Here is a 25,000-nt window from a genome sequence, read left to right as displayed (position 1 = left end):
GGAGTAGCATAGGGTTACATACAAGAGTGGAGGAAGATGCACACAGGTGGATTATATCTTATGTAGGAGGGCCAGTCTGAAGGAGATTGGAGACTGTAAAGTGGTGATCAGAGAAAGTGTAGTTAGGCAGCATAGGATGGTGGTTTGTAGGATGATGTTGGTGATCAAGAAGAGGAGGAGGAGTGTGAGGGCAGCACCAAGGATCAAATGGTGGAAATTGAAAAAGGGTAATTGTGAGGTGGAGTTCAGGGATGAGTTAAGACAAGCACTGGGTGGCAGTGAAGAGTTACCAAATAGCTAGGTAACTACAGCAGAGCTAGCAAGGGAGACGGCTAGAAAGGTGCTTGGTATCACATCGGGACAGGGGAAGGACGACAAGGAGACATGGTGGTAGAATGAGGAAGTACAGGAGAGTATACAGGCAAAGAGGTTGGCAAAGAAGAAGTAGGATTGCCAGAGAGATGAAGAAAGTAGACAGGAGTATAAGGAGATGAGGTTCATGGCAAAGAGAGAGGTGGCGAAGGCTAAGGATAAGGCATTTGAAGAGTCGTGTGAAAGGTTGGAACCTAAGGAGGGAGAAAAGGACCTGTACCAATTGGCTAGACAGTGGTACCGAGCTAGGAAAGATGTGCAGCAGGTAAAGGTGATAAAGGATAATGAGGGAAACATACTCACAAGCGAGGAGAGTGTGTTGAGGAGATGGAAAGAGTACTTTGAGGGGTCGAAGAATGAAGAGAATGAGAGAGAGTGAAGTGTGGATGATGTGCGGATAGTGAATCATGAAGTACAATGGATTAGCAAGGAGGAAGTAAGGATAGCTATGAAGAGAATGAAGAATGGAAATGCTATTGGCCCAGATGACATACCTGTGGAAGCATGGAGGTGTTTAGGTGAAATGGCAGTGGAGTTTTTAACCAGATTGTTTAATGAAATCTTAGAAAGTGAGAGGATGCCTGAGGAATGGAGAAAAAGTGTTTTGGTACCAATTTTTAAGAATAAGGGTGATGTGCAGAGCTGTAGTAACTACAGAAGGATTAAATTGATCAGTCACAGCATGAAGTTATGGGAAAGAGTAGTGGAAGCTAGGTTAAGAAGGGACGTGATGATTAGTGATCAGCAGTATGGTTTCATGCCGGGAAAGAGCACTACAGATGCGATGTTTGCTCTGCGAGTGTTGATGGAAAAGGAGTTGCATTGTGTTTTTGTAGACTTTGAGAAAGCATATGACAGCGTGCCTAGAGAGGAGTTGTAGTATTGTATGAGGAAGTCAGGGGGGTCAGAGAAGTATGTAAGAGTGGTACAGGATATGTACAAGGGTAGTGTGAAACAGTAAGGTCTGCGGTGGGAGTGACGGATGCATTTAAGGTGGAGGTGGGGTTACATCAAGGATCAACTCTGAGCCCTTTCTTATTTGCAATTGTGATGGACAGGTTGACAGATGAGATCAGACAGGAGACCCCGTTGACTGTGATCTTTGCAGATGACATTGTGATCTGTAGTGAGAGTAGGGGACAGGTGGAGAAGACCCTGGAGAGATGGAGATATGCTCTAAAGAGAAGAGGAATGAAGGTCAGCAGGACTAAGACAGAATATATGTGTGTGAATGAGAGGGAGGATAGAGGAATGGTGAGGATGCAAGGAGTAGAGGTGGCGAAGGTGGATGAGTTTAAATACTTGGGGTCAATAGTTCAGAGTAACGATGAGTGTGGAAGGAAGGTGAAGAAGAGAGGACAGGCAGGATGGAGTGGGTGGAAAAGAGTGTCAGGAGTGATTTGTGACAGACGAGTACCTGTAAGAGTGAAAGGGAAGGTCTACAAGAGGGTAGTGAGACCAGCTATGTTATATGAGTTGGAGACAGTGGCATTGTCAAAAAGGCAGGAGTTTGAGCTGGATGTAGCAGTGTTATAGATGTTAAGATTTGCACTGGGTGTGACGAGGATGGACAGGATTAGGAATAAGTATATTAGAGGGTCAGCCCAGGTTGAAGGTTTGAAGACAAAGCCAGAGAGGCAAGATGACATTGGTTTGGACATGTGCCGAGGAGGGATGCTGAGTATATTCGGAAAAAGATGCTAAGGATGAAGCTACCTGGTAACAGAAAAAGAGGAAGGCCTAAAATAAGGTTTATGGATGTGGTAAGAGAAGATATGCAGGTGGTTGGTGTGACAGAGCAAGATGCAGAGGACAGGAAGAAATGGAAACAGGTGATCCACTGTTGTGACCCCTAATGGTAATAGCTGAAAGAAGATGATGATGATGATGATAAACACGTACAGGATGAATTACATATACCTGTCACACATCAAATAAATTACATGTAACTGGAGGAAATACACAGAAGGGTATAATTCCCACATATCTTTACATTCATCTTTAATGACCTTTTGTATAATTTTATACCATTGGACGATAACAGAATAATATATTTGCTCAGGCACATCCCACATATAAAGAAACTTATTGGTCCAAAGACCCCTGAGAGGCAGAAAACAGCATTGAAACAGCCATTGTGACCATTGTATTAATTATAACTAATTAATAAATTAATAATTAGTCACAAACATAAACATTCATCTGAAATAAATGCAATAACAAATTGTGACCATTGTATTAATTATAACTCATTAATAAATGAATAATTAGTCACAAACATAAACATTCATCTGAAATAAATGCAATAACAGAATAACATTTATGTTGCCAGCATGAAAACCCCCACCTTGCAATTCCAGGTATAAGCAGCACTAAATCTGATCACTCACTCTAACACACAAGCCAGACTTCTGAATCAGCACAGCACTACTCATTTTTGAAGAACCAACAATAAAAAAGGGGTGGAATAGAAGAGGGATGCAAGCTTGAACCCCTCTCTTTCCTACAAAAGCAACTAATAACCCCCTGAACTCCTAAAACCAATAAGGGAAGACAGAGAGGTTGCACTAAAACCATACCAGAAAGGGCTCAGTTAAACTCAGACTGAACTTATAAAGCCTAAAACCCCTCTCATCACTAGCTCGTTTCCTACCCAAACACTTCCTCCACTTCCACCTAAAATTAACCCTTCCTAAGACAACTCTAGCTCTGCCTCCTCTCAGGAAACTATTCGAATCTTTCAATCCCATCTTCCAACAACCTACACAGGTGTCTATGAACAAATAACTTTTCAAGCAAACTACATTTATAATGCCCAAGACTGTCTACATTCAATGAAGAGGATACTTTTATAGCTCTCATATAATATTCTTCACTTTTTTTGCATAAAGAAAATCAAGCAATGCTGATTCATATGTATTTATTTATTTATTTCCAGTTTGATTACCGGGGAGGTCCACTGGGCTCAAACAGCCCATTTTCAGTGGAGCCCTGGGGAGAAAAGCTCCATATTACATACAAGTAAACAAAAATTAAATTATACAAAGTAATGTGTGAAAAAGTACAATGCATAATGGCAAGACAATTCTTAAACATATTTACAAAGTTGATTAGAGAACTATTTGTACAATAATTAAATTGATAGGGGCAAAAGAATAGCATTTACCTAGTTAATAAGAGTTCACAATTATAGGGAAAACAGTTATTAGTTGAAGGTTAAAAAGTTGAATGTTGTAGTATGTTAAAGTTTAGCAGAAATTGAGGAGATATAGGTGGGAAGTACACTGTTAGTAGAGCATAGATTATAGTTTCTGGAGTATTCTTACAGAGGAAGTTGAACATTAGTAAAAGTGGAGTTCACACATGGAAAGTGAGATTGTCATAGTTAAACAGCATCAGCTTAATACAGGTAGTTAGTTAAGATTAATTGTTCTCAGCAACAGGGAATGAGATCAAGGACTATATACAGTATTTAAATTGTGTACATTTAACGTAGAAAAGCAATATTAATAGTTTAGTATTACATTTGACTTAGAGGGAGGCAGATGTTTAGGAGGTCTTTAGATTTAGAGTGAGGTAGCTGCTTAGGAGAACAGCCTGGGGTGGAGGAATAAGTACAGCAGATGTACGAGAAAGCATACCTAGAAGAGTTTAAGTAGGTTAAGTAGGGAGAATACAGTTACATTTCCAATGCTGGGCAAGGTAGGAGTGAAGCTGAGTTTTAAAGTATTCATAGTTTTCAGAAAGTCTAAGAGAAGAAAGGAGGCAGTTCCATCTTTTGGCTAGGGAAGAAGATAGGAGAAGGTGACCAGCAGGACGTTTAGAATTGTGTACAGAGAGGAGATTCTGGTGTGCAGATCTCAGGGCTCTATGGGGGGTATAAAAGGGTAAAATATTTGCTAAAGCAGGGCATAAAGTTGGTTTGAAAATTAGTCTGTGGACAGTAGTGAGTTGAAAGAAGTCGAATTGATTGGGAAGTTCTAGCTAGTTTAGCAGGTGGAGAGATGTGCAGTGGTGGGAGAGCTAATTAGCTTTACTTGCAAATTTAGCAATTTTGTTGTAACATGTTTTGAGTTTTGAGGAGATGGAAGAGGATAAGTTGGTAAGTAGGGGAGCACCATATAGAAGATAAGGTAGTAAGTAGGTGGTGGCAAGAGCATGTCTGGTAGATTAAGAGAGGATTTAGGAGTGTTTATATAGCATGCCAAGTTTCTGGTGATTTTTTTAATGTTTAACTGAACGTTTGTCACATTTTTGGTGTTCATCTATGGTTACTCAAAGTAGTTTAGCAGAAGGGACAATTTTTATAGTGGAGTTAGTATGGCTAAAGATATTCAAAGATTGTTGGTCAAGGTGGATGTTTTTTGAGGGGGAGAAAAGAAGAAATTTGGATGTATTAGAATTTAGGGAGAGATGATTTGAAGCATCCTGTTTTCAATAGTTAAAAAGGCCAATTGAGTTTTTGCTAGGAGGTCAGGGAGATTAGGAGCAGAGCAAACTAATCTTAAGTTGTCTTAGTATTAGGAATGGCAGCATGAAACTCAATAAATACATTGAAGAGCATTGGGCCAAATATGGATCCCTGGGGAGCTCCAGTAGGGGTGGGTAGGAAGGTTGAGGTGCCAGTTTGCCATTTCACAGCTTGGGATCTATTAGAAAGGTAGATGTTGAACCATAATAGGGTGTTCTGTGAGAGATTAAGATTACAAAGATGATTTAGAAGGTGGGTATGGGTAACAGTGTTGAAAGCTTTGGAAAAATCTAGAAGGATAGTGGATACCTTTAATAAAGTTAATGGGATTTTGATTTACAAAAATTGCACCGTCATACAAAAAGAATATAAAATTTCAAAGCCATGTGCACATCTCAGTACTCCAAATAATACCAGTCTCCATCAGTAGAATATGATATGATATCCAAATCTAGCAGAAAAAAATACTTGGTACATTTTTATGAATTTGTTTAGAATGGCTACAAATATTCTCTGTACTCTCTTATTACAGAATATACAATACCTTCTTTGGAGAGAACCACTCTGCCATTAATCTGTTCCCTTCTTTTTCTGGATGGAGTTTTCATCACCAGTGTCATTGTTCACCTTGTCTTTGAAAGCAAGTATCATGGTCATGTTTACTAGATCCTTGGTTAGTTTGTGAGACATTCTTATATAGATAGCTTCGCATGGAGCTTTCTGTTCTTTGTCTTTCTCTGCCCTTCAAAAGTGATTGCATTTGCATCAGTCATTTGCAGTTTGTATAAAAAGCTGAATATTATAACATTTCTTAAAGTAACTGTTTGTTTGTTTGTTTGTGTCTTTCGGCTTTTCCCGGTTAGGGGTCGCCAAAGCGGAACTCCGGTCCGCTAATGATTGGCAGTAGATTTTTATGTACTGGCTTGCTGGGCCTAACGCACAACCTTCAACGAAGGAACACCCATTCATGCATGTTGCTGCACAGAAGACGCTGTAACTGAGAATCGAACGGACAACATCTAACTGTGAGGCGACAACGCTACCGCAGCACCACCACCGCAGTAACTGTAAAGTATTCTAAATAAAGCACTTATAAACAAAACTGTATACATACTCCTTACAGAAATGGACAGAGTGTACCTTTACTTTTTCAGAGCCATCATCTCAAGAATTTGTTATGGTAAGTAGCTTACATAAATGTGTTATCATCCTTAGTAAGGATCAGTATAAAATTGAATTGCAGTATTCTGGTAGATTTCAGGTAGTACTTAGCTAGTTGTGAGAGATGGGTAGTTTCAAGATCCATGCAAAATAGCTGTACACAAATCCTGTCCTTCCCCACCTTCTGCTTCAGACTCACAACGTTTAGCAAATGCATGAACTGTAGTGTATGTGACAGGTCTCAAAACATTTCTAAAGTAAACTGTGCAAGGTACTGCTGCCCTAGGAGAGCTAGCTGTTTAGAGAGGTGCACTCCTATGAGAATGTGTTCTGGCTGTGTCTAACGGATCTTTATTGCACTTGTCAGAGTAACATCAATGAAGTGAGCCTGTCCTATAAACAGAGCTTAGTTGTTGACAGGCAGGCTTTGCAACAAAATGTATCGATGTATGGTTACACTTAGCCTCCCCAATAGCAATAGGTTCTTGAGAAGAGGTCACCACAAAAGAAAAGTTTTCATGCCAATATGACTTTAAGGAACTTCTAAAACATAGAGCTGCCCTCTTCACATCATCGCACTTCAGGGAACTGGATAGGAACAATTTCGGTTCATCAGGTTCTCTGTATGTGACCTTATTTTTTTCAGGTACATAAGATATAACTAAAGTTCTAAAGTTAAGGATGGTATCTCAAGGGTATTTACAATGGCTTAATTTCTCCAAATCCTTAAGTTTTTTGCATACCTTGATAGGACTGGACCACATTCCTAAGTCAGGGCATAATTAAAGTTCATGAAATCAGTTTTACTTCGGTCTTTAATATTTGAAATGAGTGATCTCCTCAGTACCTGTAATGTACCCAGAACTGCTTCTTTTTGCAGTTCATAAGGGGTAACTTTTCTCGGTAACATAATTAGATATGCTTGAACATTCTTTTTTATTATCCTAGTTGCTCCTACTATAACTGGAGCTATCCTTGCATCCTTATTCCACATTGTTCTAATTTCTACTTTCAAGTCCTGATATTTTACAAATGTATGCCTTTCAGGTCTTAAGATACTATAGTCACTGGGTGTAGCAATGGCAGTAATCTAAGCTATTTCTCCCTTTTTCTCTTGAACTACACTATCCAGTCTGTTATCTTTTACCTTCCTGGCTGTTTGTAATGGGCGATCCCATGTAATAATTACTTCATCATCTTCAACAATCATTTATGGTTCATGTTTCCGATATCTCTCAGCTGCCTTTATGTTGTAATGTTTACAAAGTCTCCAGTATAACAACCTTGCCACATTGTAACGTCTTTCAGTATACAAACCTTCAGACATGTGTGTATCGTACCCTGCAACAAGATGTGTAACTGTTTCTAGTTCTGTGCCACAAACTTACATTTGTCTGTATCTATTACCATTTCTATGGACTTTGAGAACCATCTATTATGTAATCAACCATCTTAGGTTGTTAATATTAATCTTTAATCTTTTGATTAATCTTTCAACAATAAGGGATGCCCGTGTTGTTCAATATTTTTATGAATACTATGCCCATAGAAGAAAACTGTTGTTTCCAGAAATTTGATGATAACTCAAAAATCAGAAGTGTACATATGGCAATCAGTGAACATAAAATACGTTATAGCTAGATAAGTTCTTATCACAGCCAAGAGAAATAGCATAAGGTTAAATGCAGATTATTTAGACCATCCCCATAGGGGGAAAAATAGGTATTACCTTTATGATATACGTGGGCAAACTTTAATGGAAAGAAAGCAAATGAAGATACTAGTGTTCTAGCAAAAGATAGATAGATAGATAGATAGATAGATAGATAGATAGATAGATAGATAGATAGATAGATAGACAGACAGACAGACAGATAGACAGATAGATAAGATGCAAGCATAAACAAACAAGCAAATAGACAAACAAATAAATGAATCACCAGATCTGTACTGATACAATGGTGCAAAATTATTCCAGACTGCCAGAGTTTTGTAAAGACTGCAGCCATGTGTGAGATGTCAAATGTGAAAACAGTAAATAAAAAAAAATAAATAAAGAAATAAGTATATATATATATATATATATATATATATATATATATATATATATATATATATATATATATATATCAGCAATCAAAATGGTAGCAGCAGCAACAACCATGCAGTTCTTTCCAAAACACAGCTCAGCACAAGTAGAACACAGTAGATAAAATCCAAAAATCAGGTTTTATCTAGCTATAACGTATTTTATGTTCACTGATTGCCATATGTACACTTCTGATTTTTGAGTTATCATCAAATTTCTGGAAACAACAGTTTTCTTCTATGGACATAGTATTCATAACAAAGCACAATAAACCACTGTCAACAACAATAAAAAATGTATCACTACACATCTAGCCTAAAACTCATACATATTACTCATAAATTAAAATAAATCACCTAACTCGGATACTTTTGGTTTTAAGAAAGGGTCTAATCGAAGCCCTCTCATTTAGCCCTTTACCTGAATCAGCTCTCAGACGCATGATCCATTTAACTTCCTTCTCCTCAGTGATACTTCTAACATTACCCCCTCTTATACTCGATGAGATAACCTCAACAACCATAAATTCAAAGGTATGCTGATACCCTGATAACATCACATGTTTCGCTAACGCATTGGTGGTCAAACCTGTTCTGATATTATAAAGATGCTCCCTAATTCTGTTTTTAAAATATCTGTCTGTCTTTCCTATATAAAATGATCGACAGGCCACACACACAGCAAGGTATACCACATGCTGTATATATATATATATATATATATATATATATATATATCTATATAAGCTAACATCAGATTAGTCCATGCCATTTTGCCATGTATGTCAAAGATTTTTCCAATAGCTAAACCTTTAGGTTAACCTTAGAATGAGAACCACAGAATACATAAACATGAGGTTTGCATTTGTAATAACTGTGAATAAATTAACTTCTCTTTAGTAAACATTATATGGGATCTGTTTTGATGATCATGTAGCACAGGTAGCATTTTTTACTGATAAATAATTCAAATTATTTTGCAGAGATGCATAATTTATTATTTAATAATATTTAAAAATTAATAATGCAAACATTATGATGGGAAAAGCAGTATTTATAATAGTTCTTCACAACAATTTCCTGCTTGTGGAAGACAAGAGTTCAACACAGCATGCAATAATAACAACAGTTATGAAATGAATCCCTTCAGGCTGGTTCTTTGTTCTGTAAAAATTTTAAGGGATGTACCTGTTTGTTATGTTTCCATATCTTACAACACTACAGTAACTCATATGTAATGTTTTTAGTATGTAGAGTTGCAAGATGTTGTTAACCACATCTGCTGCAAATGTATATCAGTGCAAAGATGAGTAAGAAATAATAAGAAATACTGTCTCACATTTAAAAAAATGCATTATAAACTGGAGAGTTCTAAGTAGATGGTTTAAAATCCAATGTTAGTAAACTCCAAGTATTTGCTGATATAATGCTTATGAATTAAGCACAACTGTGTCTCCTAAAAGCAGCATGTATTGACCATAGTTAGTACTGGATTAAACAAACATTCCATTGTATACAGTCATAATGATCTTGACCAGTATACATAGTCATTGAGTGAACACTTTATGGCTATCCATGTTGTCTGTAGCTGTACATAGTTAGGCCACAATTCATAGAGGCCATTTACATTATTGCATGATGGCCCTGAATAAGCCTAAGCAAATTAACTCATAATGAGGCATACATGAAATTATGTAAAACTGCATCTGCTGATGAAGTGTCCTTTCACTATTTGTGAATCATAGTAAAATTTCCTCTCTGTATGCATATAAAAAGTGAAGTCTTGCCTGTTTTATCTACTTTGCAATAAACATAGCTGCTCGCTATCTGCAGATAAAAAAGTGAAGTCTTGCCTATTTTATCTACTTTGCAATAAACATAGCTGCTCGCTGACCCTGTAAAAATGATTTCAGTTATCCTTTCTCTGCCTTGATATCATGTTATGTATCATTACTGCGCATTAAATCCTGCAGTCATACACACACACACACACACACACACACACACACACACACACACACACACACACACACACACACACACACACACACACACACACACACACACACACACACACACACACACACACACACACACACACATAAAAACTCATCAGCCAAACACCATGCCTGCCATCCACAGACAAATGTCATGTGACATAATCGCCATAGTGATATAAACATGCAGAGTCCAGCAAGTAAAGTTGTGCTCAAGTATTGTTTGCACTAATGTGAATATATTCACCATAGTGCAGAAAGCAGTTTGTTAGAAAATCTGTCCTTTCCTTAGTGCCTACTGCTATCTTGTAAGCATAATAATATCAATTATCATTCATCAATGACACAGGAATCTCCTAGTAAAGACCCTTGTTAAACCAACAAATATCCTTCATCAGTGCTTCTGAATTAAATCACGGCATCTCTATCAAGTGTGCACAAGCACTAAAAGACACCAAAGTAAATGATTTTGCATGGATCAATTATCTTTTTCACTAATGCTGTAATGATTTCCCATTTGCAAAGGACAGCTTAAAGTATTCAGCAAAACCATTGTAGAATGTAAATCATATGAATAAAACAAGTGAACTACGTAATCATTCAGCATTTTGAACTATTTTATATTAATGTAGAGTATGTGCATTATATATTTTTTCTTACTTTAAAAGGTTGGTGATTTTAATAACTAATTTGTTATCTAATTTGAGTGATCCCTAAGTAATATGTTGATGCAAAACGTACTCAAATAAGTTCAGGGTCCTCCAAGCATTTTGTATGCAGACGAAGCGCTTTAATGTTTATCTTTATGAATCACAGTAAATATGTGAATATTCTTGGAACCTTATGCACGTAATTTGTTTCTCTGCTTCTCCTGACTTAAAGCATATCTTTTTGTACTTATGCCTTTGCCTTAAATAGGCATGTTTATTATCGTGTCTGTTTATTCAAGTAGTCAAAGTGAATAACATCTGCTGACTACGTTTGCATATCAAGATAGTCACACTCTTTGAGGATTACCACCAGGCACATCCAAAACCCCCAGACTGTGAACACCACCCCAAGTCTGTGAGGTGCTGCAATAGCCATCAGAAAAGTGGAATGCAATTGAGTCAGACAAATGTGCAGACATTTTGTTGTATAGGAATGTATTAAAGTCATTCAATTAAATGAGTTATCATTTGTGGATATTGATGCTATAGCCAATGGATCAATGGAGAAGAATTAAAATTCAACTCAGTAAAGTTTAAGAATTCAGTATCATAAGTGTCAGCATGATACATGTGTTCTGTAAAAGCATGATACGTGTGTTCTGCCAAAGCATGATACATGTGTTCTGTCAAAGCACAATGCGTATGTTCTGTCAATGCATGATACGTGTGTTCTGTCAATGCATGATACATCTGTTCTGCCAAAGCATGATACGTGTGTTCTGTCAAAGCACGATGCGTATGTTCTGTCAATGCATGATACATGTGTTCTGTCAAAGCATGATACGTGTGTTCTGCCAAAGCATGATACATGTGTTCTGTCAAAGCACGATGCGTATGTTCTGTCAATGCATGATACGTGTGTTCTGTCAATGCATGATACATCTGTTCTGCCAAAGCATGATACGTGTGTTCTGTCAAAGCACGATGCGTATGTTCTGTCAATGCATGATACGTGCGTTCTGTCAAAGCACGATACGTGTGTTCTGTCAAAGCATGATACGTGTGTTCTGTCAATGCATGATATGTGTGTTCTGTCAAAGCACGATACGTGTGTTCTGTCAATGCATGATATGTGTGTTCTGTCAAAGCATGATATGTGTGTTCTGTCATAGGTTCATAGGTTGTTACTAGGCTATTGGTCCTAGGGCCTATACAAGCCTAGCCATAACAATTCCCTGGCTGTTTCTTCCCACACTATTTACTTCCCTGGACCCTTGTCTAGCAGAGTGACTGATGTGATCCCTGGGGTGAATTTCCTTTCTCCCATCCAATCGTCAAGGTTCCTTTTGAAGATGGCCAAAGAGGTGCCCTGCTTGACATGTATGGGCAGTCTATTCCAGAGTCTGGGGAGTCTTTTGGTCAGGAACCTATCCCTCCAGCATGTTTTGTTTATTGTGATGACAAGGTTTAGATCCCTGGAGCGTGTGGCTCTGAGGGATTGGGATTTCTTTAACTGTAGCATGTCCAACAGCTCTGGGTTTGACATGACCTTGTATGTTAAGCAGAGATCGCCTCTGAGTAGATGATATGCGACAGAGTATAGCTGGAGTTTTTTAAGGTGGTCAGCATAGGGCATCTGCTTTAGGCCTGTAACTCTTTTAATGAGGTATTTCTGTGGGCTTTCCAGTTGTTGCAGATGTCTTGAGAGGTACATACCAAACGGGGCATTGTATTTTATAATGGGTCTAATGAGGGATGAGTACAGTGGGACAATGACCTCCTTTTCTCTGGATGAAAAGCCCTTAGTGATGAGGTGTGCAACATAGAAGGATTTCCTGACTGTTGTGGCAATGTGGTTATCGAAGATGAGACAACTATCCACCTATGTCTCTAAGCCTCATATCACATTTTCGGTGTTTAGTGTACTGCCACCTATGTGGTAATTCATGGGTACATGCTTTTTCCCAAAGGGGATAACTATACATTTCTTGGCATTGAGGTTGAGCCCATGGCTTTGGCACCAAGCATCTGTTTCTGTAAGGACCTTTTGTAGAGTATCCACATCATTTGTGGATTCAATAATGGCTCCCAGTTTGCAGTCAACTGCGAACTTTGTTAGCCAGAGTCCCTTAGTATTGGCCTGTACGTCAGCGAAGTAGATGCCAAACAAGAGCGGTCCTAGGACTGAACCCTGAGGTACTCCACTTGTCACTTGTCTAGAGCTAGATTTGGAGTTGGATACTTTTACAGTGTGGGTTCTATCATTAAGCCAGCTGGCAACCCATTGAGTGATGTAAGGATTAATGCCCAGCTTAGTAAGTCTATCTATGATTCCAGAGTGGGGGATGGTGTCAAAGGCCTTGGCGAGCTCCAGACAGGCTGTGTGGACTGCATTACCCTCATCCATGGCTCTGTAGACTGATTTGAAGAAGTCAATCAGGTTCAGGAGGCAAGATCGGCCCTTCACAAGCCGAAAAAGGGTGGGGTCTAGTGTTTGAAGGTTGCCAATGTGTTTGTTTATAAAGTCCATAATAATACATTCCATGGCCTTGCAGACTGATGGGGCGGTAGTTTCTGGGATCCAAGGTGGATCCCCCCTTGTGGAGTGGGATAACTATACCTGTGAGCCACTCAGTGGGCTCAAAGCCTGAGGTGAGGCTATGATTAAACATGACACTTAGATGAGGTGCCATTTCATTTTTCATTTTGTAGTTCATGTAGTACACAGCCTGGGATGTCATCTGGTCCCATGGATGCTGTATTCTTAGATTTGGAGAGTGTGTTTTTTACCTGTGTGGCCATTATTACCGGAATTTGACAATCTTCCAGTATTGAAATGGGGCATTTAGGGGGTGAAAGGGGGGTGAAGTTGGTACTGAATCGATCTGCCAGGATACTGGCAATATCCTTGGGATCCGTATATTTAATGCCATTCTGTTGTAGCTCAAAGCAAATCTGAACACTGTCATTTAGATTCTTGACATAGTTATAGAATGTCTTGTGGTTGTCTTTGGAATCTTTGGCAATTTTATTTTTGTAACTAGCTTTGAAGGATTTATTGAGGGATCTCAGCTTCTTACTGAGGCTGGTAAGGGAGCTTTTTGCATCCAGGGATTCTCCTCATTTTTGCAACAGTTTCTTCCTTTTGTTGTAAAGTTTGTTTATGGCAGGGGACCACCAGATTGGCTTTCTTTTTTTGGAGGAAAGCATCTTGGTTCTATTTGGGATGGCACAATTCATGCATGAGTGGATGTGCTCGTACAGTGTCTTAGTGTAGGATTCAGCAGTCAAATTTTCAGTTCCCATCTGCATGGGTGTCATGAAATTTGTCACTTCTGACTTGAGTAGCATGAAGTTGGCTTTGGAGAAGTTTTTTATGAAAGTATCCTTACTGGGGAGTGGGGATGGGATGTGGATGTTATTGTTAAGGGTGATTAGCTTATGGTCAGACCTGACCAACGAGGGGGTGACCATAGGTGTGGAGCATCGATTTCCCATGTTGGTAATGACCAGGTCTACTATATTGGAGCCCCTGGTGGGACTATGGATTAGTTGATCCAGGGCATTGGAATTTATGAATTCCAAGAACTGTTGGGAAAGGTGTTGGTACACGAGTAGTTTTCCCAGTTAATGGCAAGGTAGTTGAAATCACCCAGTATTAGGGTGTTTGGTAGTATTTTAATATTTTCCAGTATGTTTAGAAAGGTGTAGTGAGAATCTTGGGGCATGGTGGGGGATCTGTAGCAAACTACAATTTGGATTGCAGTCTTACCTAGTGTTAGTTGCACCTGGAGAATTTCAGACGCACTGTGTTGGGCAACTAGCCTGGTGATGTGAATATCCTTGTTGAATATGGACACTCCTCCACCTTTAGTGTTTCGGTCCTGGTTTGGTGGCCAAAAAGTGTGGTAAGAGTTTTAGCCTGGTATTGCAGGGGTGCTCTCTGGAGCCTTGAACCAGGTCTCAGTTACTGCACAGACATCAATGCTCTCCATTTTTAGGAGTGCCGTGAGAGAGTGCATTTTGAGGTTTAGACTGCTAGCATTGAATAGCATTACCTTCAGAATTTTGCATGCTTGTGCCTGTTATGGTGGTGGTTTTGTCCTTTGAACTTTGCCTAAAAAAGGCACTGTGGGGTGGCAAGAGCCTTAGCCAGTAATCTGAATCCCATGGGGAACAGGTGCAAGCCATCTCTGCAAAGCATTGTGGTCTGTCGATTATGTTGTCCCAGCCAGACAGATACTGGATCCCCTTTGAATGACACCAGAAGCTTAGCCAATTGTTGAAGTCAATCATTGTGTCCTTATATTGTGGTATCATTCTGGGCGAAGGCAGGATGCTACTCAGGGCTAGGGTCATACCTGCCTTGGCCTCATGATCCAAGAGCTCCTCCATGTCTCTTTTCATGTAGTCTAGGGAGGTACATCTCAAGTCATTCACTCCAACATGGACAATGACAGAGTCATATTTGTACTTGTTGTGGAGTGACTTGAGTGCATAAATTATGTGGTGGATCCTGGCACCTGACAGGCAGCTGACTGTAATTTTCTCCTTGTTCAACTTGGTAAGTGGGACATCAGTGTGCCTGACTATAGAGTCACCTATGACTAAAGTGTTAGGTACGTTGTCTTGCCTTAGGGGCTGTTACTGGGTGGCACACTGGTGTTGTGAGCTATGTGACACTTTGGTTGTGATTGGTGTTTGTTTGCGTTTCAGCTTCGGAGGTCCTTGTTGCTTGGGCAGGTTACAGTTAAGGGCCTCTGCACATGTGGATTTAATGTTGCTATGTGTGGGTGTTGGTGGTGTGGGTTTAGAAGGGCTGTGTGTTGCTTGAGGTATAGTGCGGGTGTTAACCTTCTCCTCTTGACTGTCTAGCACAGTTTTGGGTGGAGAGAGTTTTGCTTCCAGTTTGGCTATGTAAGTGCATCTCTCACAGGCTGTAGTGTTGGGTGGTAGGAGGGGAGGGTTGTCTGTGTACATGAGGCAATTGCTGAATTGCCCCAGTATGCCCAGATTCACCAGGTGGACAGGAGAAATCACCAGAAGCTGACCCTTGAACATGCCTGGTTTGATGCTTTTTTTGTAAAGTACAGGTGCTGTTTTCCCTTGCCTTAGCAAGGTACTTTGCAATTATAGGCTGTTTAGTGCCTATGATTAATTTATCTTTATTATTAAAAGGAAAGTTGAGTGCTTGTATCAGTTTAAGGCTTCCTAGTGCTTTCCGGCAGGTATTAGAGCAAGTGCTAATCACAGCGATGCTTAAAGGTAAGATGAAAAAAAGATAGTTTATCCTAAACACTGCAGTGTGCACTAGATAAGTTAGATGTGAAAGTAGGTAAATTAAGTTTTACCTGTCTAAAAAATTAAGTTTTATTGGAGAGTCACTATTTTTAAAACAGCAAGCTAGATTGAAAGGGGTTGGTCACTTTTGTATTCTGGTACTATGGAATACAGAAGTGGAGTGATTTCACAAAATGATAATTTTGTGCTTACTCACACAAGCCAGTGAAAGCAGAGAGGAAATGAGATATATGGTCAAATTAACATGAGAGGCAGGCAACTAGAAAGACAGTGGTATTAAAGAACACAACAGTAAACGGGTGGGAGGTTGAGAAAAAAATGTCTGCCTGACTCACAAGAGACAGAGCTGTGGTCTCTTGAAGTTTTAATATGCAGTTAAAAGCAGAATACAAGTAAAACACCAGATAAAGAAAACAAATCACAGCATTCAAAATATAAAAAGGCAATAAAGTAATACAACATATAAGAAATAAAAAGCAAACTAACCTTTCCTTCACAGCAAAGTGTAGCAGAGTCTGGGTGAGCCTGTCTAGTAAAGCTCTGAAATGTTGTGTGAGGGTCCTGATTTCAAGTGAGAGTTTATTCCATGCAATAGAAGGGTAGTAGCTATATATGTTGCACCCAGCTTTGGTCTTGGGTTTATAGATATGTAGTAGGCCTTGGGTAGAGCTCCTGAGAGGTCTAGTAGGAGAATAGTGGGAGATGAGGGAGGACAGAGCAAGACAGTAGGAAGGCTTGAATAGGACAGAGTGGATGATTTGAAGCTGAGAGTGGAGAAGTAGTTGGGGTAGTTCAAGCCAATTTAGGTATTTTAGAGACAGACAGTGATGGGATTTGTAAGTTTGTTTGGCCACAAATCTAGCTACATTGTTCATAGTAGACTCTAGTTTTGTAAGTAGGGAGGAGTTGAGATATATGAGAATGTGGGAGCTATACATTAGGCTAGGTAGGAGGTAAGCATGAGTGACAGTAATCTTGGCTTCAAAGGTAAGAAACCTTTTGTTTCTGTAAAGGAGTCCTAATTTCTGGTGAGTTTTTCTGATACAATTATTTACTTGTAGGTCAAATTTTGGTTGATTGTCGATTGTAACACCGAGGAGTTTTGTGCAGGGTTCCACTTCAATGGGAGTACTATTTAGAGACAATATGGAGAAGATGGATTTAATATGTTAACGGTTTTGGAAAGAGTAACAATTTAGCTTTTTTGGGGGGGTTGAGGATGAGCTGGTTATTGAAGAGTCACGTTTCAACTGAGTTAAATGATGCCTGGGTAGCTGTTAAGAGTTCAAAGGGAGAGGTGGCAATGGTGATGATTGTGGAGTCATCAGCATACTGGGCTAGGGAAGACTGAGGGCAAGAAGTATAGAATAGATTAGTAAAGCTATTGAACAGTAGTGGCCCAAGAACAGATTCTTGAGGGACATCCATTCTTATTGGGAGGGGGGAGGATAGTGCAGAGTGCCATGTCACTGGTTGCATACTGTCAGTGAGATAGTGGAAGAACCATGCAAACGTATCAGAGAAGTTAAGGTTAGACAGTTTGTCCAGCAGAAGAGAATGAGAGACAGTGGTGAAAGCCTTTGAAAGGTCTAAGAATAGACAAGAGATAAGTTTGCGGTCATCTCTGGATAGACAAATCGTGTTAAGGAAGGATAATAGAGCTATGGTAGTGCTATGTTTAGGTTGGAAACCATTCTGAGTGGGTGTGAGAAGATTTTCCTGTATTAGATATTGCATAACTTGTTTGTGTATACATTTCTCCAAGACTTTAGGGAGAGGGGAGAGGATAGTGATAGGTCTGAAATTGGAGATATCTGAGGAGTTACCTCCTTTGTAAATAGGTAGTGTTTAGAATTGTTTCCAGATAGAAGGAACTTTAGACTCTGAGATGGAGCTATTGATTAGGACAGATACAGGTAGAGCAAGAGAGTAAGCTGCTATCTGGAGATAATATTAGGGGATGTTATCAGCTAATACTGAGCACAGTTTTAACTTGGAGAGTAGAGATTTGATTTAGCTGGTAGATACAGTTTTAAGGAAAAAAGTATATGTAGCGTTAGACGTTAGAGCAGGTTCAGAGGAGTTTGGAGGATTAATATTTGAAGAGTTAAGGTTAGGGTTAAATAGTTTAGATATGGATTCAATAAAATAAGTATTAAAGGTGTTGGCTGTTTCTTCAGGTGTCCAGTCTGGGCATGGATCAGGGGAACTAGGATTACTGGGGTGTAGTATTTGGTTTATAGCATTCCAGAAATCTTTAGGATCTAATTCTAATACTGTTGGGAGGTTATAATCAAAATCTTTTTTTGCCTTTATTGATGAGATTTATTGTCAGGTTTCTGAGTTCTTTATATCTTTGCAAATCTACAGGGAACTCATATTCTGTCCATTTCTTCCAAGCCCTGTCTCTAGTTTTCATGAGGGTGTGAGTAGTTTTTGATAGCCATGGAGATATGTTAGCTTTTATGTTGGGTATTTTGCGGAGAGGAGCTAGTAAGTTTAGGATGCTACGGAAGGTCGAGTTGAAGGCTTGGACTGCTTCAACAAGTAGGAGCTGGGTGAGGAAATTCCAATCTACTCTCGAGATGTGGATTTTAAAAGTTTCTGGGTGGAAGTTAGATAGTTTGAGACGGGTAATATACCTGTGTGGTTTAAAGAGATGGGGAGTATATGTGAGCACTTTTATTGGCGAGTGATCACTCAGAGTGTTTGGAAGTGTTTCTGGGTTATGGTATTTGGATGGATTAGAGACATGTATCCAGTCTATAAAGGTGCTAAGTGTGTGCGAGTTATTAGTATGGGTTTGTTGAGAGTTTGGTTGTGTAAAGCCATATAGATTAATATGATGTAGAGATCTAGCATAGCTGAGAGTTAACTAGTTACTATTTACGTCCCCATGGAGGATGGTTTCATTGGGAATGTGATGAGAAACGTATGAGAAGATGTTTTCCAAAAAAGGAATGTTATCCCCTAGTGGAATGTAGATGGCTGCTACTGTGGTGGCAGTATATTCGTTAAGTTTAAGGTTAGCTGTCAGTAATTCTGCAGGTAGAAATAATGGGATTGGTTGTATGGGATTTGAGAGTGTGAGGTTATTGGAGTAGACAATGGCAACTCCACTTCCTTTTTGTTAAGGTGATCTAGATGAAGTATATTATATCGCGGGGGTGGATGTCTTTATCTAGGCATTGGGGTTTTAGCCAAGTGTCTGTTAGGGCAATGACATTTGGGGTGTGGTTAGAGATCCATGCATGAATTTGGCTTACTTTGTTAAGAATACTTTGGGTATTGATTGAGTAAAAGGAGATTTGTTTATTTGGAATGGATGAATGGCCAGGGTTTTGAGAGGTATTGAAAATGGTAGCAGAGTTAGGGACAGGTGCTGGATTAGGATGTATGTCTACTAATAGAAGCAGGGTTTCAGGGTGATAGATAGTAGGGTTTAAATTTTAGTGGGTAATAAATAAAATACTTGGTCTTGCTTTTGCATGATATGGAGTGGGAGGGAGAAATTTTTATTTTAGGAAGTAGGGTATTCATGGGAAAGATGGATGCAGAGATAGCTATAGACTGCTGTGGACAGGAGAAGCTGTAAGTGTGGGGGTAAGTAGGATCTTTATGAAATGGATATATATGTGTGGAAAATGATGTAACAGTGAGTAGGAGGAGTAGTGGAGTTAGGAGCAGAGTAGAGAGGATTGGGATAGACATGATTGAGAGGGAATGTATTTTAGGTTGGAGTGGTAGTGGATGAGATGCTATAGAAGGGTTGTTTTTAGAAAGAGAAGTGAGTAGGAGGGAAATATATAATATGTTCAGGGAGGAGAACTGCAGAAAAAAATCAATAGTGGGGAGAGTCTGAGAGGGTAGTCAGATATGTAAAAAGTAGGGGAGGAGAAAGTTATAGGATTATGTCTGGATACAGGAAGGGGTGGGGTTTAGGGGCGGGGGGATCAGGTGGTTAGGTATAAAATAAATGATATGGGGGGTGGTTGGGGAGTGAAGTGAGCCCGAGTGCAGAGACAGTGAATGGAGCGGGGCTACACCTGGAATTGAGGATAGTACGAAAAACAATCATTCAGTACAATCCAGTTTCAGAGGAAGATTACAGCTAGATTTTGAGTGAAACAAGCAAGCTAGACCTAAAGGGAAACATTCTTTTTAAATGGGGAGCTTTTGAATACTGGGAAGGAGTTAATAATATAGTTATGCCAGGGATTTTAATAAAAACAGTTAAATTAAGAGTCAGGAATGGGTGTGACGAGATAAAAAGCCGGCCAGAAAGTGGAGGCTGGCATTTATGATAATGTGCTCACCACAGGTAGTTTTTCCCTGATAATACAAGTAGCTTTAGTAAATACAGGATAATTAGGTTTCCATTAAATATTAATGTTAATTATCTGCATACTTAGTTACAGTCTTTGGAGGTGGATTTGACTTGAAATTGAGTGTTGGGACCAGTTCTCGGTTAAGGAGAAATATTTCTGCACCATACACTGGGTTACCAGCTTGTTGAAATGGTTGAGGAGATAGTTACACATTCGTTGGAGGTGGATTTGACATGAAATTGAGTTTTGGGACCTGTTTTTGGTTAATGACTGATATTTCTGCACCATGCACTGAATTACCGGCTTGTTGTAATGTTTGGGGAGATAGTTAGTTACAGTCTTTAGAGGTGGATTTGACTTGAAGTTGATTGTTCGGACCCGTTTTGGTTAAGGAGTGATATTTCTGCAAGGTGCACTGGGTTACAAGCTTGTTGAAATGTTTGGGGAGATAGCTGGTTAGCACACTATCACTGGAACATGCACAGTGAGGAGAGTGCGAGTAGGTACAGTGGATTTAGCAAGCTATCACTGGAACATGCACAGCGAGGAGAGTGCGAGTGGGTACAGTGGAATTTTAAGAGTGTATTTTTTCTGCCCCATTTTATTTTTTGTCTCTTTTTCCCTGGGTAGGTAAGATTCCCCCTTTGAGTCTATGGAATAAATAAATCATATATGTACATATTTCAATAGCATTATTAAAGAAAACCAACACCCAATAATGTTGAATGGCTTTTACATTGAAGTTAGGACGTGGTTAATTTCCAAATGTAATGTTACTAAAGTTTGTGCTATGCAAGTATGTTAGACTTATCTTAAGCTTCTCTATTATGCATATTTTTCTCTATAATATTAACAGAAATGTAAGCTGTGGCACACCCTTGCCCTGGAATGTAAATCATGTTATAGCACAGCTGGTTGTTTATTTGCCTGTAAGTAATAACAGTAGAGAGGTGCCTAGACTTAAAATCCAAAACTATTCTCAGTTGTAGCAGATCGTGAAATTTACAAAAGGAAGAGCATAACTGGCCTAGCAAGGCCAGTGGAAGTAATGTGTGCTTTTCTATAAACTATTTTAGGGAAAACAATGTCTAATTTAGAAGGAAAATTCCCTCCATTTTTGCAAAAGATCTTAAAATTTACAAAAGGAAGGAGAACAGCTAACCGATAAATTACAAATTTATTTTTCAGTAAAACATCTCCACCCCTAATAGCAGGTGTTGTCTCTTAAAACAGGGAGTTTCACCCACTTGTTCCAAAACCTGAACTCAGCTGTGGTCTAATATGACATCATGCATTTATTTTATAAAGCGGAATAATGTTGTTTTAGTAGAATGTGTTGTTTTAATTATGGGGTTAGTTGTTGAAGAATGAGTTTAATGGTGAAGTGCAGACAACTACCAGAATTATAACTATAATGAAAATTTATTTTATTTTACATTTGTTGACTGGGATAGTCCGACTGGATCAAAGTCCATTTACAGCGGAGGCCTGGGGAGATAAGCTCCAACATATACAAGAACAATAGAAAATGAAATAAGACCTAGATATAAAAATAATATAAAATATAAAATAGTAATGCAGATAAAAGATAAAAAATGCAGATAAAAATACATTCAGACTAAAAATAGTACAATTTTATAAGTAGGATATTTCATAAGGTACATAGGTTCACATTGAATAGACAAGTATTTTGTGTCTTTCGGCTTTTCCTGGTTAGGGTCGCCTCAGTGGAACTCTGGTCCGCTGATGATTGGCAGTTGATTTTTACATACTGGCTTGCCAGGCCTGACACACAACCTTCATCGAAGGTACGCCCATTCACGCATGTCTCCATGCAGAAGATGCTCTAGCTGAGAATCGAACCGGACAGCGTCTTACTGTGAGGCGACAATGCTACTGCAGCACCAACATACCCTGGTTGTAGTCAGGAGAAGTTAGCAATATCTAATAGATAAGTAAATTACACACATGTTGTTGGTTTTGCCAGGCTTGTCACAGTGGCATATCCAGTTTGATGCCAGATGTTGTTTAATTGTGGCTTTAAACTGGCATATGGAGGAGAGCATGGTCATGGCAGCTGGAAGTATGTTCCAGGTTCTACTTACAGAATTTGCAAATAGGGCCATGCCAGCAGCATTGTTAATTTTAGTTGTCTGTATTTCTAGCTTGTTAGATGAGCGGAGCAGTCTTGTGTTATTACGGGGGAGGATAGAGTTTCTAAGGGCTGGAGTATTGTCCAGGTTATAGAGGATTTTGTTAGCCATTATCAGCAGGTTGTACTTGACAAGATTAGGAAATTCCAGACATCCAAGCTGTTTGAGGTTGATGCAGTGGTGGGTTCTGAATGGCAGGCCTGTAGCAAACCTGGCAATGTGATTATAACAGGTTGCTAGTCTATTAAGTTCAGATTTACTTATATTGGCTAGAAGGGGGGAGGCATTTAGGAGTGTTGAAAGTAGGTGCGAGCGAGCAATGGTGGGGTGAGGAAGGCTTTGATTCTATAGAGTGACCCAAGTTTTTTATTGATGGTCTGGATTGTCTGATTTACATGGAGGTCAAATTTTAAGTTATTTCTATAGTGACACCCAGTAATTTTGTATTGGGGTCAGGGGAAATGACTGTCCCATCTTTTGCATTTATGGTGAAGGAGAAGGGTACAAACCTTTGGGTTGGTGGGAATACGAGCATTTTAGTTTTTTTGTGATTAAGTAGCAGGCGATGCTTGGAGGGACAGTTTTCTATGGCAGTGAATGTGGACTGGGTATCCTTCTTTAGATCCGTGGGAGATACAGCTGAGCAGATCAGAGTGGAGTCGTCACCGTATTGGATACAGCTGATGTTTGGTATGATAGTAGGCAGGTCATTGATAAAGATGGAAAACAGTAGTGGTCCTAATATGGAGCCTTGTGGTACTCCAATAGTGTTTGGTAATAGATTAGAGAGCATATTCTGCCAGAGAACATCCTGTTGTCTGTTATTAAGATAGGATGTAAACCAAAGAAGGGCTTTGGGATCTAGGCAGAGGGTTTGCAGGGTCCTAATCATAAGTTGATGATCAACCATATCAAATGCCTTGGAAAGATCCAAGAAGAGGGCAGACAAAGTGTGATTATTGTTGCGGTTATTGTTAATGGTGTTAGTGAAGGACAATAGGGCTGTGGTAGTACTATGATATGGGCAAAAGCCATGCTGGGTATCAGCCATAAGGTGATTCTGGGTTAGGTGTTGCATGAATTGTTTATGTGTACATTTCTCCATAATCTTAGCAAGTGGAGAGAGTATGGCTATGGGCCTATAATTAGAGTATTCAGTAGAGGAACCTCCTTTATGTAATGGAATAACATAAGATGTTTTCCAGATGTTAGGAATTTTGGCTTCAGATATGGTGTGGTTGATTAGAATAGAGATTGGATAGGCAATGGCATCTGCTGACATTTGCAGATATTCAGCTGGGAGTTGGTCAGCAGAGAGTGTGGTGGGTTTTAGTTTTTTGATCAGTCTGCAAATAAAGGAAGTTGACACAGGCTTAAAGCTGAATAAGTTATGGCTATTAGAGTTAGTGGTATTATAGTCAGGGGAACTTGGAGGTAGTTGGGTGGCAAGAGCTTGAATAGTCTCAGTAAAGAAATGGTTAAAACTATTTGCAACCTCTTCTGAGGGTTTATTAGTGGTGGCAGCAGGGCTAGGTGTCGATCTTTTACCAGGATACAGTAACTTGTTGATCCCAGCCCAGAACATTTGAGGATTATTGAGTAGTCATCTGTAACCTACAATAGTAGTGTTTTTTTTATCTTGTAAGACAAGTCTTTTTGTTTCATTCCTCACATGCCTGTATTTATTATGATCATGGGGGTCTTTGGTATGGCACCAGGTAGCCCAGAGTTTATTTCTACAGGTTATTTTTAGTCTTGATTCTTTGGAAAGCCAAGGTACATTTTTACCTTTTGTTTGCTTTAGGTGGGCAGGAGCATGTGAGTCTAGAATTTCAAGAAATTTATTGTTAAAATAGGTGACAGCCTCCTCTAAGGGGAGATGCTTTAGTTTAGACCAGTTGCAGGAGTTAAGTTCCAGCTGAAGTTTGTCTGAGTCAAGGTCCCTTTTGCTTCTAACTTTCCTGAGTAAGGGTTGTTGTGGGGTAATGGCTTTTTGTTTAACTATGTAGGTAAGGAGATGATCACTTAGATCCTCGGGGAGGGTACCTGCAGTGTACATTTGGGGGTTATTGTATACAAGTATCCAATCCAGAATACTATCTTTTTGGGTGTGTTTGCCTAATCTGGTAGGGGTGACTATGGTTTGAGTGAATGCATGGAGGTTGATGTAAGAGGAGGGGGATTTTGAGGAACAGGAACCCCAGTCAATATTAAAGTCTCCCAGGACTAGGGTTTCTTGGGGGTACTGAGAGGATAGCCAGTGAAGAGTGTCTTTGAGTGTGGCTACATTGTTACCTGGGGGAATGTACATGCAAATAATGTTAATGCTTTTAATTTTGTTGAGTTGAAATTTGGTAGCTAATATTTCAGAGTTATTGATCTGAGGTGGTTGAAGTACGTCTGTGGTTACATTCAGTTCAGATTTATAAAGGACAGCTACTTCCCCCCTTTCCTAGTAGCCCGATCCAGCCTGTGTAGA

Source organism: Protopterus annectens, chromosome 2.part1 (genome assembly GCF_019279795.1).
Source record: "Protopterus annectens isolate FY-2018-M chromosome 2.part1, PAN1.0, whole genome shotgun sequence".
NCBI lineage: Eukaryota > Metazoa > Chordata > Ceratodontiformes > Protopteridae > Protopterus > Protopterus annectens.
The sequence above is the reverse complement of the archived record's forward strand: the minus strand, read 5'-3'. Positions refer to the sequence as shown.